The sequence below is a fragment of the Ursus americanus genome, chromosome 1 (assembly GCF_024610735.1).
Source record: "Ursus americanus isolate L20-20 chromosome 1, mUrsAme1.1.p, whole genome shotgun sequence".
Classification (NCBI taxonomy): Eukaryota; Metazoa; Chordata; class Mammalia; order Carnivora; family Ursidae; genus Ursus; species Ursus americanus.
Window position 1 is genome coordinate 78,858,626 of NC_142127.1, and position 13,814 is coordinate 78,872,439.

The following is a 13,814-nucleotide window of genomic DNA, read 5'->3' on the forward strand; positions in this document are numbered from 1 at the left end:
CCTCTCCCACTCCGCTGCTGTGTTCCCTCTCTCACTGGCTGTCTCTGTCAAATAAATAAATAAAATCTTTTAAAAAAAAAAGAAAAGAAAAGAAAGATTCAATCTTGTCTTTGACTAGAAAAGCAGAAACTATCCCGCACCCATAAAAATCTGTAACAGCATCTTTGTTCTTGAGAGCCAAATTTAAAAAAAGTGGAGGTGATTTCAGGTCCTTCTGGCCTTCTTTATAATGTCCAGACTCTGAATTGGAGGAGTTTTAAAATTTGACAAATTTCTTAATTTACTTTTCCAATTTAAAAAATGTAGTTGCTGGAGCCTTCTGAAAACCGACCTTGAAACAACAGATGCCAGCGAGTAAATTGTGGGAGCAGACCAATCATGAAGAAAAAACGAAGCACTTTTTATAAAAGTCCTGTTTATGGCTCAGTTATTCTGTTCTAAGTACCGGCATAGTCAGAAATAGATCCAGGCATCATTAAAACAAGATAGAACTTAATGTCCAAAGTGTTCCAGAAATACAACTGTTTCTCAAAGGCACGGTGCACAGCGACCCTTCTCCTGTCGGCGGCAGGCAAGTCCAAGCATCATAGCACGACAGTGCTCTGCCATCTGGTGGCCGTAAGTGAAATGACCCCGAATGCTCGGCCAAAAGAACAGATGAAGCGTGAGAACTACAGCCATCGTGAACAAAGCGGTTTTCTCAAGCCCACCACCCATGAGCAGTGAAAGCTGGGACCCTGAAAAAACCAATTAGATGTGGAAGAATCTTCTTCTGTAAGCCTCACAGGTATGAATGAAAGGCTCGTAAATCGCTTGCTTAGCTGAGCCTGTCTAGTTACCAAACGGAGGTGCAGAAAAATAGCGGTTATTCGTCTGCAAGCCCCTTTGGTCACGTGTGTGCACCGGCCATTTATCTGTGCCGTGCACATCACTGGCAGACGTCAAATGGAGAAGCAAGTAGCTCATGTGGGTGATACAGGAAGAGAGACCTGGGAAGGGGGACCTGGGACATTCCAAGAGCCACCTGTGAATGCATTTAAGTGACTATCTGCATGAGCTGGTCTATGAAACACCAGTCCCAAAGACAACTTACAGAACTGGTCACAAGAATTTGGAAAATGGGCCCCCCAGCCCCCTCTGTCCAGCACATCTGTCATTTCTCCTTCCTTGGTGATTCATAGCTTACTTTAGTATGGGAAAACCTCAGAGAAGTCCCGCAGAAAATTTGTTTAACTTGCTTAACCCAGAATAGCCTAAGTTTCTGGGACCTCTGAATATATTTATTTGTTGTTATTTATTTGGGGTTTTTTTAGTTAGGTTTTTGTTTGAGGATCCTTTTTAAAAACTGTTGTTGTTTTTAATATGACCCAGAGAATTTGAGAAACTCAAGTCTAAATGCAGTCTCAGCTCTGCTGCTAGCTGAGCAATATTTTGGAAAGTCACCTAACCTCTGTGTGCTTTATTTTCTTCAGATGGAAACCCCAAGTGGAAAAGGAAGAGAAGAGAAAACATTTTACTTGAGCCATCTCTAAGCTCCACCTTGTTTCCCCATCTACAATCAACTTCCAGCAATCTACACTGCAGATTATCTGAAGCCATCCATCTGTGAAATAGCCAACGGACAACACACTTTTGTTCCCTCCCTCCCCCCACACCCACCTAGGCTGCGAAGGAATAATAAGGAAGAAATTACAAGAAAAAAAGAATAGGAGAGGGAAGAGCCAAAGATACACAACTTCAAAAAAATGCATCCTAACCATGCAGTAGATGGTATTTTCCACAGACGACCACACACTTCCCGTCTCCCAGGTTCTTCACAGTGTGACCTCACCACTCTCCCATCAAGAGGGATTGTCTAATTGCCCCTCTCCTTGAATCTGGGCTTGCCGTATGACCTTCCTGCAACCAATAGAAGTCTTGCAGCTCTGCCTTGGCCTCTTGGAAAGCTTTCTCCCAACACATTTCCTCTTGGATCCCAGCAGCCATGCTGCAAGGAAGCCCAAGGCACGTGAGCTACCACCTGTAGGCACTCTGGTCCACGAGCCCACTGAACCAAGGCTTCGAGTCATCCCAGACCTCGTGGCAGACAGGAAGAGTAAAGACGTCCCAGACAGAGGCGCTTTCCTGGGCTACTCTCTCTAAAACAACACCCTCATCCTGCGTTATTTTTATTCATAGCCATAATACCATTCATTTGTTTATTATTCTCCCTTGCTAGAATATAATCTTCATAAGGTCAGAGGACTTTATCTTATTAATCACTATATCCCCAACACGTAGAACAATACTTAGCACATAAAAGGCACTCAATAAATATTTGATGAATAACTAAATGAATAAAACAATCAGGAAAAAAAAAACAGAGGAAAATGCAATCAATGCAAAGAACAGAATGAAACTTCAACAGGTATTAATTAGTATCCGCAGAGAGATAGACAGCATCCACACAAGAAGAATCGGAAGCTGTTGGGGTGGCAGGGCAAATAAGAATACACAGAATAAGAAAGAGCCTGAACAAAATAAACATGGAGTCGCTGAAATCAGAAATCCAATAGAAGGCTTATTAGATAAAGCTGACTAAATCTTTCAGAAACCTGAATCAAAAGAAAATGAGATGGAAAATGAGGGGGAGGAGGAGAAAATTCGGGGATCAGTCGAGGAGGGCTCAGATCTAATACGAGACGCAGACAAAATAAGAAGAGAGAAAATGGAACATAGCTGAGCAGCCCAGGGAAACCCCAGGAAGTCGTGTGCACAGCAAGCCAGAGAACACCCCACCGACTGCCGCAGACCACAGAGGGTGGGGGGACCCAAGGGAAACAGAGGACTGATGCATTGCCCAATTTGTTTGGCGTTTGGAGAAGCCATTCTCAAGCATTTTGTTAGAAATTTCTGTTGAAGTATTTAGAAAAAAATGTAGTGTCTATAACGGTAGATCCATAGTAAACTACAGAACTAAAAAATTAAGGTAATGACTAATTCCAGGAAAAGCAAAACATTATACAATTTAACCCAGCAGTACAAAGACATTGCTATCAATCTAACCCCCAATTGTGAGGTCACCGTGTTGGAGGATGGGGAGAGAAAGGCAAAGAGGAATGAGAAATGTAAGTGAGCTCAATCAGCCACCGTCAGGAAGCCAAGAGATCATGTCCAAAATGGATAACTAACATGTCGTCAAATAAGCAAATTATTTAGGTAGATGGAGGAAATACAGAAGAACCATAGAGTCCTCAATGGGGACCTATGGAGTAGAGAGAAATGAGCAGGAAATTAATGTTTTTCTTTATAAGCCCTTTGATACTGCTTGGTTTTTCAGCTATGCACCTGTATGTCTTTGATATAAATACATACATGCATAGAAAAGACAGGGAATTGACTGGAATATAAGAAAAACCAGAGGAGGGGTTGTGGCAGTCCTGGATGGCAAGATCCTGGAAACTGTTTTGCCTTCTTCTTTTTCGGATATTCCAGATTTTCAATAATAAGACTGTAATACATTTGCAATGGAAAAGTTCCAATAAACACTTTAAATAACATGCCGCAAGTAATTATGCCAAAGTGATAGTCCCAAAATGTGGCTATGCACTGAAATTACCAGGGGAGAGGCTTAAAATATAAAAGCCTGGGCCTCACCCCTGGGGAGTTTCATAGATGCCCTATAGTCCACTCCCTGGACTTTTATAGATCCTCTAAATACACCAGAAGGGCCACAGCGCTCCAGGCCTCATCTAATTCAAAATATATGAAACCCAAGCCAGGAAATGTTCTTTCCATTTCTGAAGATATGCAGTACACGATGCATACATGATGGATCGGAAGGTCAGCGTCTTTCTAGGTTGAACCATTTTCTGATGAGTGCAGGCACATGTTCCCGCGCACACCTCTGAGGTGCTAGCGGCCCGGCAGGTGCGGGCTGGGCGCGGGGCTGCGCGTCTGCGGCACACTGTCCGGGGGATGTGGGAACCCCTGCTCCAGGACCCCACTCCACAGGGGGGTGCTCTCCCCATCTGGTCCCTGTACCTTGCAGTCCAGGCTAGCAGTTTCTCCCTCCACAACGTCTGGGGACACTCTGGGACCACAGTGACAAGAGAGATACTTGGAATTTTCCTGGAAAGGACGATTCGGTGGAGAGCAGCAGCAGCTAGTAAATTCAGCTGAAGAAAGGGAAGCAAATTCCCTCAGGCAGCGGGGATCCCAGCACCACCAGAAGTGTTGAAGCATCAGTCACCCCCAGGGGACGGCGCAACAGGCTTCCCACAGCCAGGAGGCTGGATTTCGAAGTCCTCAGAACCCTAGCGTGGCGGTTGCCTAAAGCACTTTTGCCCACCCACTTCCCCGTGAGACATTTCACGATGTTTGGAGACATTTTTGCTAGCTACCACTGGGCGCTGGTGGTGGGATGCCACTGGCGTCTAGTAGATAGAAGCCGGGAACTCTCTAAATACCCTACAATACACAGGACAGCTCCCCTACCCACTCCAATGAAGTATTATCTGACCCCAAATGTTAATAGTGCCCAGACTGACAAGCCCTGTGCTAGAAACTGTGACACAGTTATTCAAATGAGCTAAAAAGAGTAGCTGTTTTCTTCTTTTACCTCTATTATCTATAAATACCCAGCTTGATGGAATGTGTTCCAGGCCATGTGCACAAGTTGGGACCATTTATAGACAGGTGCATTTGCAAGAACACCCGTCAATCCTTCCCACGTAAGATCAAAACACACACTATTACCATCTCTCCTTAGCAGGCACAGACATCTCATAAAGGATGCTTTTCATGACATGCTTTTTTTTTAAGTCTTATTTCCCAGGGGGAAGTGAAGATGGTAAAAAATAAAATCTGTATACAAAACTAGTGAGAAAAACAATTTGACAAGTGATGTCCAATGCTAAAAATAAAGTAAGGGGTGTTAGTTTCCTAGTAAAGGAGAATGTTAGATGCTGGGAGGCAAGTTCAAGATACCAGTATGACATTTGTCGGAATGAACGGACGTTATAGACGATGGTGACATCACACCAGAAATGAAAGTTCCAGCAATATGCTAGGGTACAAGGTGTTTTGTGAGGTGTAGATATAAAAAGACCGACCCATCAGATGACTGTTCTCACGAGGAAGTGCATGCCATGCCATGCCACGCACGGCCACGTGGGGAAGCCCCAGAATCAGGCAGGAGGCAGAAGGAAGGACACCAGCAAGGGTCTGTGGGAAAGAATGGGTGAGACAGAGTAGGCAGGCTAATCTAACCAGGTTCAGGATTGGCTCGTTCAGATCATTTCAGAGGGCTCTGGGTATTGGGCTGTTGCTTGTTGCCTGGTCCCTGGCCCCAGGGTGATCAGGGTAGCTGGAGAGGGGCCCAACAAAGGAGGCGGTTGTGGTTATGGGCTCTGGATTGGTTGGTGTGTGTTTGAAAAGCACACTAGAGAGCAAGCTGGTTATGATTTCTAGAAATTGGCTAATGCTGGGAGAGGCAGTCCGTCCAGGGTCTTGAAGTCCCCAAATAACAAAGCATCAGAATACAGAAAAGAAAAGCCAAAGGAGGGGCGCCTAGGTGGCTCAGCCGTTAAGCGTCTGCTTTCAGCTCAGGGCGTGATCCCAGCGTTCTGGGATCGAGCCCCACATGGGGCTCCCTGCTCTGCTGTGAGCCTGCTTCTTCCTCTCCCCCTCCCCCTGCTTGTGTTCCCTCTCTCACTGGCTGTCTCTCTGTCCAATAAATAGATAAAATCTTAAAAAAAAAAAAGAAAGAAAGAAAAGCCAAAGGAATGTCAGAATGAATAACCAACTATGGAAAATAGTAAACTTATTCTTGCTGAGTGTGCATGGGTCCATGAAAAGGAGATATATGGGGCGCCTGGGTGGCTCAGTCGTTAAGCGTCTGCCTTCGGCTCAGGGCATGATCCCAGCATTCTGGGATCGAGCCCCACATCGGGCTCCTCCACTATAAGCTTGTTTCTTCCTCTCCCACTCCCCCTGCTTGTGTTCCCTCTCTTGCTGGCTGTCTCTATCTCTGTCAAATGAATAAATAAAAAAATCTTTAAAAAAAAAAAAGAAAGAAAGAAAAGAAAAGGAGATATATGTCCAAGAGAGATGAACGGTGCCTGACAGAGTGGGGTTTTCCCCTCTGCGGATTGGGCTTAACTCAAACAGCTGGGTCATCTAATGAGGAAAAAAAACCAAACATCCACCCAAATGTGCATCAGCTGTTGACAGGATGAGCGAAATGTGGCTTGTCTATACGATGGAATAGTCTTCCTCAATACAAAGGAATGAAGTACTGGTCCATGCCACACCACGGATGAGCCTTGAAAACATACTACGTGAAAGAAGCCAGATACAGAGGACCACATACTGTAGGATTCCATTTCTGTGACATGTCCAGAGGAGGCGAATCTATAGAGACGGAAAGTAGATCAGCGTTGCCGGGAGCTGAGGGGAAGGGGCAATGGGGAGTGACTGCTGATGGGTGTAAAGTTTTTTGGGAGGTGATGAAAATGTTCTAAAATTAGACAGTAGTAGTGATGGTTACGTAAGTCTACAAACATACAAAAGAGAAAACCGTATTGAATTATACACTTTAAAAGAGTAGACTTGGGGGGTACCTGGGTGGCTCAGTTGGTTGGGCATCCGACTCTTGGTTTCAGCTCAGGTCATGATCTCAGGGTCCTGGGATCGAGCCCCCACATCAGGCTCTGTGCTTGGCAGGGAGTCTGCATGAGATTCTCTCTCCCCCTCTGCCTCTCCCCTCCCCTCCCCCAACACCCCCACCCCTGCTCATGCACATCTCTCTCTCTCTCTAATAAATAAATCTTTTTTTAAAAAAAAATTGAAAGAGTAGACTTTAGGGGTGTCTGGCTGACTCAGCTGGAAGACTGTATGACTCTTCGATCTCAGGGTCGTGGGTTCAAACCCCACACTGGGTGTAGCGATTACTAAAAATAAATAAACTTTAAAAAAAGTATTTTATGGGGCGCCTGGGTGGCACAGCGGTTAAGCGTCTGCCTTTGCCTCAGGGCGTGATGCCGGCGTTATGGGATCGAGCCCCACATCAGGCTCCTCTGCTATGAGCCTGCTTCTTCCTCTCCCACTCCCCCTGCTTGTGTTCCCTCTCTCGCTGGCTGTCTCTATCTCTGTCAAATTAATAAATAAAAATCTTTTTTTTTAAAAGTATTTTATGGTTTATGAATTACATCCCAATAAAACTGTTACCAAAAAATTTAAAAAATAAACAGGCTGTGCAAGGCTCCTCCTAAGACAGAGTGATGAATTAACAGAGTGAATAGGCAAGAAAGCAGGGCTCAGGGCTATCGGTCTGCCCTGGGGGAAGGGCCGCTGGTAGGAAGGTAAGTTTGGTAGGCCTGCCCCCAAACTACCTTCCCCACTGCCTGGCTTAGTGAATTGTATTCCACCCTAAACTACTTATTACTTCGGCAGGTGAAGGCTTTTGATAATCAAGAGCCTCCTGTTAACACACAAATACTTCCAGGAGAGTTCTAGAATAACAATCTCTCCTGAAGGTGGAAGCCAATCTTGCAGGAGAAGCTACTGACCACCTGCATTCAAATGTTAGCACAGGTATTGCAAAAAACGCTGAGACTCAGCTGAGCCCACAGCCATGGGGGCGGGAGAGAGGGCTGTGCCTGACTCCAAAAAGACCGCTGGCAGGTGAGAGCAGGTGTGGGATGGATATGCGACAGAGAAAGGACGACATGGAGTATGGGAAAGTCTGGGGCTTTTCAGTGCATCATAGGAGGTGAAGGCTGGACGTGGCAGAGACCAGCCTCATGTCCCACGCTGAGGTCCCAAGCCTCCCTTCACCACGCCGCCCTTCAGGATGGGACTAGGGTACAGACTGGAAAAGACCTCTAGTAGGTTCACAATAGACCAGGATAGGATGTGAAGGAAATCCGGAGGCACAGCGTCGCAAGCCAAGATGGCATGGCAAGGCCCCAGGGGGCTTCACGCCAGGAAGAAGAGGTCGCTAAGGACCAGGACAGGCCATCAGCCACAGTGGCAGGGCCAGCGCGGTAAGCCCGAGTCTCCCCCTGCCTCAGGGAGCTGAGTGTGGGCTGGTTCTGCGCAAACTAAGCACAAACGATGTTAAGTACCACTGCCAGCCCTCACTTGCCTCGAGAGAAGGGTCTGCGCGAAGAAATCCGTCAGTAATCAATGGATTGCCATTCCTTCCTCCAGTCGGTCAACACCACGGAAGGTCTACCTGGCACAGGACCGATAGCAGGTACTGAGTTCGTGCAGAGATTGACTCCTGGCTCCTGAACGCGGTGGGAAGGAGTCACATCCAGAGTCAAAAAGAAAGCAGAAGACGCTCGTCCTGTGGTCCTTGCCAGACAAAGCCATTCTCCTTTCACGCTGCCAGGGGCAGCTTGGGGGAGGGGCAGGAACAGTGTTACCGCCTGCTATTTTTGAGCAGGGATTACTGGACGGGCCTGGAGAGAGGGCATCCGGGAAGGGGCGAGGGCAGGCACATCTGGAGAAGCTGCGGTGGTACGGAGAAGCAGGAAGGCCATTCGGCCTCCGCGGCTCTCCAGCTTACACGCATCAGAATCACCTGATTCCGGGTCCCGCCCCAGCGTCTGGGTGGAGTCTAAGAATCCGCATTTCTAGTAAGTCCCCAGATGCTACCGCTGCAGACACTGCCGAGGGCCACCTCCCTCGATAAACCATCTCCCCTGTTTTCCCAGGTTGCCTGAGCAGATGGGTCCTGTGAAGATGCACAAAGAGGGCTAAAGGAAGGGCCCAGCATCAAACAGGCTGGCTGGAGAGAAGCAGGAGAGATGCCATTAAGAAACACAAGTAGGGGCACCTGGGTGGCTCAGTCGGTTAAGCATCCAACTCTTGATCTCAGCTCAGGTCTTTTTTTTTTTTAATTTATATATTTATTTTAGAAAGAGAGAGAGAGCACGGGGGAGGGGTGCGCAGAGGGTGGAGATGTGCAGAGGAAGAGGGAATGAGAGTCCTAAGCAGACTCCATGCTAAGCACGGAGCCCTACACGGGGCTCGATCCCAAGACCCCGAATCATGACCTGAGCCAAAACTAAGAATCCTATGCTCAACCAGCTACACCACCCAGGAGCCCCTCGGCTCAGGTCTTGATCTCAGGGTCCAGCGTGGAGCCCACTTAAAACAAAACAGCAACCACAACAACAAACCCTAGTAGTAGGTCCTCGTAGGAGTAACACTGATTTCTGTGCACGTACAATGTGCTGAGCACACGCTGTGTTTATCTCCTTCAGACCACGCAACAACCCTACAGAGGTCTATTCGTGTCCCCTATTTATATGTATCAGGAAATCAAAGCACGAGGAAGGTAATAAGTACTGGGGGTGCCAAGGTTCAAGTCCAGCTCAAGTGCCCTCACCCTTAACTGCTGTGCCCCGCAGCTAGCAAAGGGTGTAGAACTGACACGGGAAAGAGAGAAGCTAGAATGTTCTTTCCCTCATGAAGCCTCCTGCCAGGCCTTCAACTAAGCACCTCAACTCTGCAAGACATTCTTTTTGGAAGAGAACTGAAAAGGAAAGTGTGAGTTTGCTAGGGCTGCCAAAACGACATACCACAAACTGGGGGGGCTTAAACAACAGAAACATATTGTCTCACAGCTCTGGAGGTTGGAAGTCCAAGGTCAGGGTGCGGGCAGGGTTCGTTCCTTCTGCTGGCTGTGAGGGAGAATCGGTTCCTTGTCTCTTGCCTAGCTTCGGGCAGTTTGCCTGCCATCTTTGGTGGGTAGACACACCACCCTGACCTCCGTCTTCTTGTTCACATGGTGTTTTGGCAGTGTGCTTGTCTGTCTCCACATTTCCCCTTTTTTTATAAGGACGCCGTCATATTGGATTGGAGGCCATATTCCAATATGACCTCAGCTTAAGTAATTACATCTGCAACGACCCTAATTCCAAATAAGGTCATATTCTGAGGTAAGGGGGTTTAGGACTTCACTATATGAATGGCAGGGTTGGGGGTGGAGGGCACAGTTCAACTCATAACAGGAAGCAAACATCTTCCTGGAACTAACTCCAAATGCCTCGATCCTAAAGATATCAAAAATACTTCCCTGGGCAGGCCCACCTGCCACACCGTCGCCACTAAGTGGGAAGTCCCACTTTCCTTCAGGACTTGAGAAACCAGCACCTGTGATGTAGAAACAACTAGGAAAAAGGAGGAGTATGTTCAGGGAATTTTTATAACAAGAATTCTCTTTTTTTCCCCTAACACTTGGCTTCAACTTTAATGTTACTCTTTCAGATGTATATACCATCCAATTATAAGGTAGAAATGCAGCAAGTCAGGGGAAAATGGTCTTTTGGTACCTGCCACTAATGAGTGTGAACCTCTCCCCTTTGAATAGCATTTGAATAAAAGCTGAGCTCATTTTTGGAGAGCAAGGTTGAATTAGAGAAGACGGATGTGAAGATTTCTCTGAACAAAGGTCTAAGAAGTAAAGTGAAGAGAGCTGATGTTCTGAATCAGACTGCCTGGGAAAGACATGGTGATCTATTGATTTCATTATTAGAGATTTCCCACATCCTTCCACCACTCAGCGTGGGATGGGCCAAATGGAGAAAACCGCAATATCTGAATCTTACAAGAAGTTCCTATGGTGAGGGATTGGAAGAGCAACCTTTCTCTGGGTACTTCTTTTTTTAGGCAAGCACCCTAATTAATTGGAGAGAGAACAGTGAGGACATTCTTGAGAATGCCAATTCACATCCAATGCAGAATTCAATTTGCTTGAATGTCCATCATACAGGTGAAAATAGACTCAGGTTCCAGCCTTTGCTATAAAGACCTCTTCTTTCCTTTATTTGCTGTTTATTGGACTCCTGTGACGTGTCAGGCATTGTGAAAACAATGAGTGAGAAAGTCAGAAGCACCCAGCAGCTCCTTGCAGGGAGCCCTGCAGCCTGCAGCCAGTACTTTTCCTCATGCGTAAGTTTTGATCAGTAATGTGAAAATAGAAAATTGAATTTTCCTAAGGACTCCAGTTCCACAAACATTCACCCAGTCCTCAGCGTGGATCCAGACAGTGTGTTCAGGGCCAGAAGGCTGGAGAGGAAGACAGGAGGATGGGATCTACGATGAGTTAGATGGGGCCCCTGCCTGGGAGACACAGAAATAGGGCGAGGAAGACAGACCTGTCAGTGACCGAGATCAGCGCTCAACAGATACCAAGAAGAGAAGGGACTTATTCTCAGTGCTGAGGGAGAGTAGGGAAAGGCTCAAGGGAGTGAGGTGCACCCTTTATGCTGGGCCCTGAAGAAGGAGATGCTTTCTTTGGTAAAGAACTGATGAAGGACAGGCGAGGTTCAAGGTAAGCGTGAGCAAAGGTCCTGGACATGAAAACGCCACACTGGCAAGAAAGGCATGTAGCAAACCCAGACGTCCTCAGTAATACGGCCCCTGCCTCCCAGCCCTCTCCTCCTGTACTAGGGACCCAAATGCCCAGTTCAGCAGGCAGCCAGGAAACGGCCGGGCTCCGAGAGCCATCAGAGCAACTCAGGTGAGGCAATCATTGGACATTTAAAAATTGGCATGGGTCAGGGGTGGTGACAAAGAGCATGTCGTCTAAAGGCAACAGCCGCTGCTCAGCTTGGCATGCTGTAAAATTAGAGCAGCACAATTCAGGGATTTTTTTCACGGAAGCCAGAAAAACACGGAGTATATGTGTATATACACTCGCACGTATGTACATGTATGGATATATACATATGTGCACACGCACATACATTTATGCATTTTTTTCTCATTTTTAATATCCTTAATACATTGTGCAGGACAAATAAAACACATCTATATCTGTGGGCCAAATTCAGACCCACTGGCCACCTTGGCACAAGTGGAAAGGACATGGAAGTTCCGAGAGGGTAAGTGACTGGTGCGAGGCCACGTGGCAGGTGCAGAGGCAGGGGCTCGGATCCCAGGCTGGGCCGTTGCAGCCCAACGCTGAGCTTGTGGCAGGGCGGGCCTGGGAGGGAAATCCCTCCAAGGATGCAGCTGGAAGTGGTGGGGAGAAGTGGAACGGGAGCCCAAGGGCACAAAGGAAGCCAAGAGCTGGTCATCGAGGGACAAGGTGTCCCAGCAGAGGAGTATCTTCTAGATGATTAGGAAAGTCTACACACCTGGGCACTCACCGGTGAGGAGGGGCAAGAATGAAAATACTAAAACTGTGGCATGAAGAGAGACCAGAGAGCCGAAAAAGAACAAATCTGGAGTCACCACAACTGTGGATATTAAATTCTAAGGGTGGGGGGGTGCCTGCGTCCAGAGTTGGTTGGGAATCTGACTCTTGGTTTTGGCTCAGGTCATGATCTCATGGGTTGTGGGTTCAAGCCCCGTGTCTGGCTCCACACTCGGCACTGAGTCTGCTGGTCCCTCTCCCTCTGCCGCTCACGCACTCTCTCTCTCTCAAATAAATAAATATTTTTTAAGAAATTCTAAGGGGGGGGCGCCTGGGTGGTGCAGTCGTTAAGCGTCTGCCTTCGGCTCAGGGCGTGATCCCGGCGTTGTGGGATCGAGCCCCACATCGGGCTCCTCCGCTATGAGCCTGCTTCTTCCTCTCCCACTCCCCCTGCTTGTCTTCCCTCTCTTGCTGGCTATCTCTATCTCTGTCGAATTAATAAATAAAAATCTTTAAAAAAAAAAAAAGAAATTCTAAAGGGGTTAGTACTCAATAGTGGTTTCAAATACTAAAATGAAAATTTACTACCAATTTAAGAAAAACACCAACCTGCCCAAAATAAACCTGAAAAGAGAAACCAAATCCTGGACTCTCCACCCTCTGCCTTCCCTTCCGGCCACAATTTCTTTCCATCAATAATCAGATCAGCATCCTCCAGGAGCGCGGGTCTGTGGTGGGATCTGACTGCCTGTTTCTGTAGTCGGTGTCTCCCTGCAGGAGCTAGACATCGAGGACAATGTCTGGAAGCCTCTATTTTGTAGTTGTTGGCCACCATGATAATCCGGTTTTTGAAAAGCAGTTTTTGCAGGCAGGAAAAGCAGGGTCCAAAGACGATCATCGTCATCTGAACGAGTTCGTAGCTCGTGCTGCTCCTGACCTCATGGAGGAGAATATGTGGCTTATCGAACAACATGTCCCTGAAACCTGTGGACAAGTTCAGTGAGTGGTTGGTTTCAGCATTTGTTACTGCAGGTCATGTGGGATTTCTTATGCTTCATGACATAAGGCAAAAACACGGAATAAAGGACTTCTTTACCAATGTCTATGATTTATACATAAAGTTTGTAATGAACCACTTTATGAACCCAATTCTGCTATGGGATCAAGCGCATTAAACAGAAAAGTTCAGTTTCTTGGGAAGAAACATCTGTTAGGTTGAATGCAGAAAAAATTAGAAATAAACAGTGTCCCTACAATGGGGAATTCTCAGGAATGAGTACATTATAAGTAGCTTGATTAGATAGCCTGGAAAAATAAAAGAAGGGAGGGAGGGAGGGAGGGAGGAAGGGAGGAAAGAATGGTATGAAGCCATGACAGCCGAAGGCACAGCAGGACATACCGTATTGGGTGTGAGTGTGCCAAGGAAAGCTCCGTCCCTGTCAAGACTTTACCATAATTACACACACTCTTCATGATTTCTGTGGAAATGAAGCTCAGAAGGGTTCTTGGAGAAGATTCACAAAAGCCACAGAGCAGATCTCTTTGACTCAGACTGGTCAACATCGGGTTAGGTAAGGGGCCTGATTCATGGGAAATAAAAGGGGAAATGAATTAATCATTTTGTGAAAGGTGAGGATTAAAAGTCCGCGAAGTCTCCACGGGCAAGGGTTTAACTTCCCTC

The 13,814-nt window shown here is 46.9% G+C and overlaps 1 pseudogene; it reads left to right on the forward strand.

Moving 5' to 3' along the window:
* The first annotated feature begins 12,929 nt into the window (after nucleotides 1–12,929).
* Nucleotides 12,930–13,352, forward strand: LOC123798322 (trafficking protein particle complex subunit 2-like; annotated as a pseudogene).
* The last annotated feature ends 462 nt before the right edge of the window (nucleotides 13,353–13,814 follow it).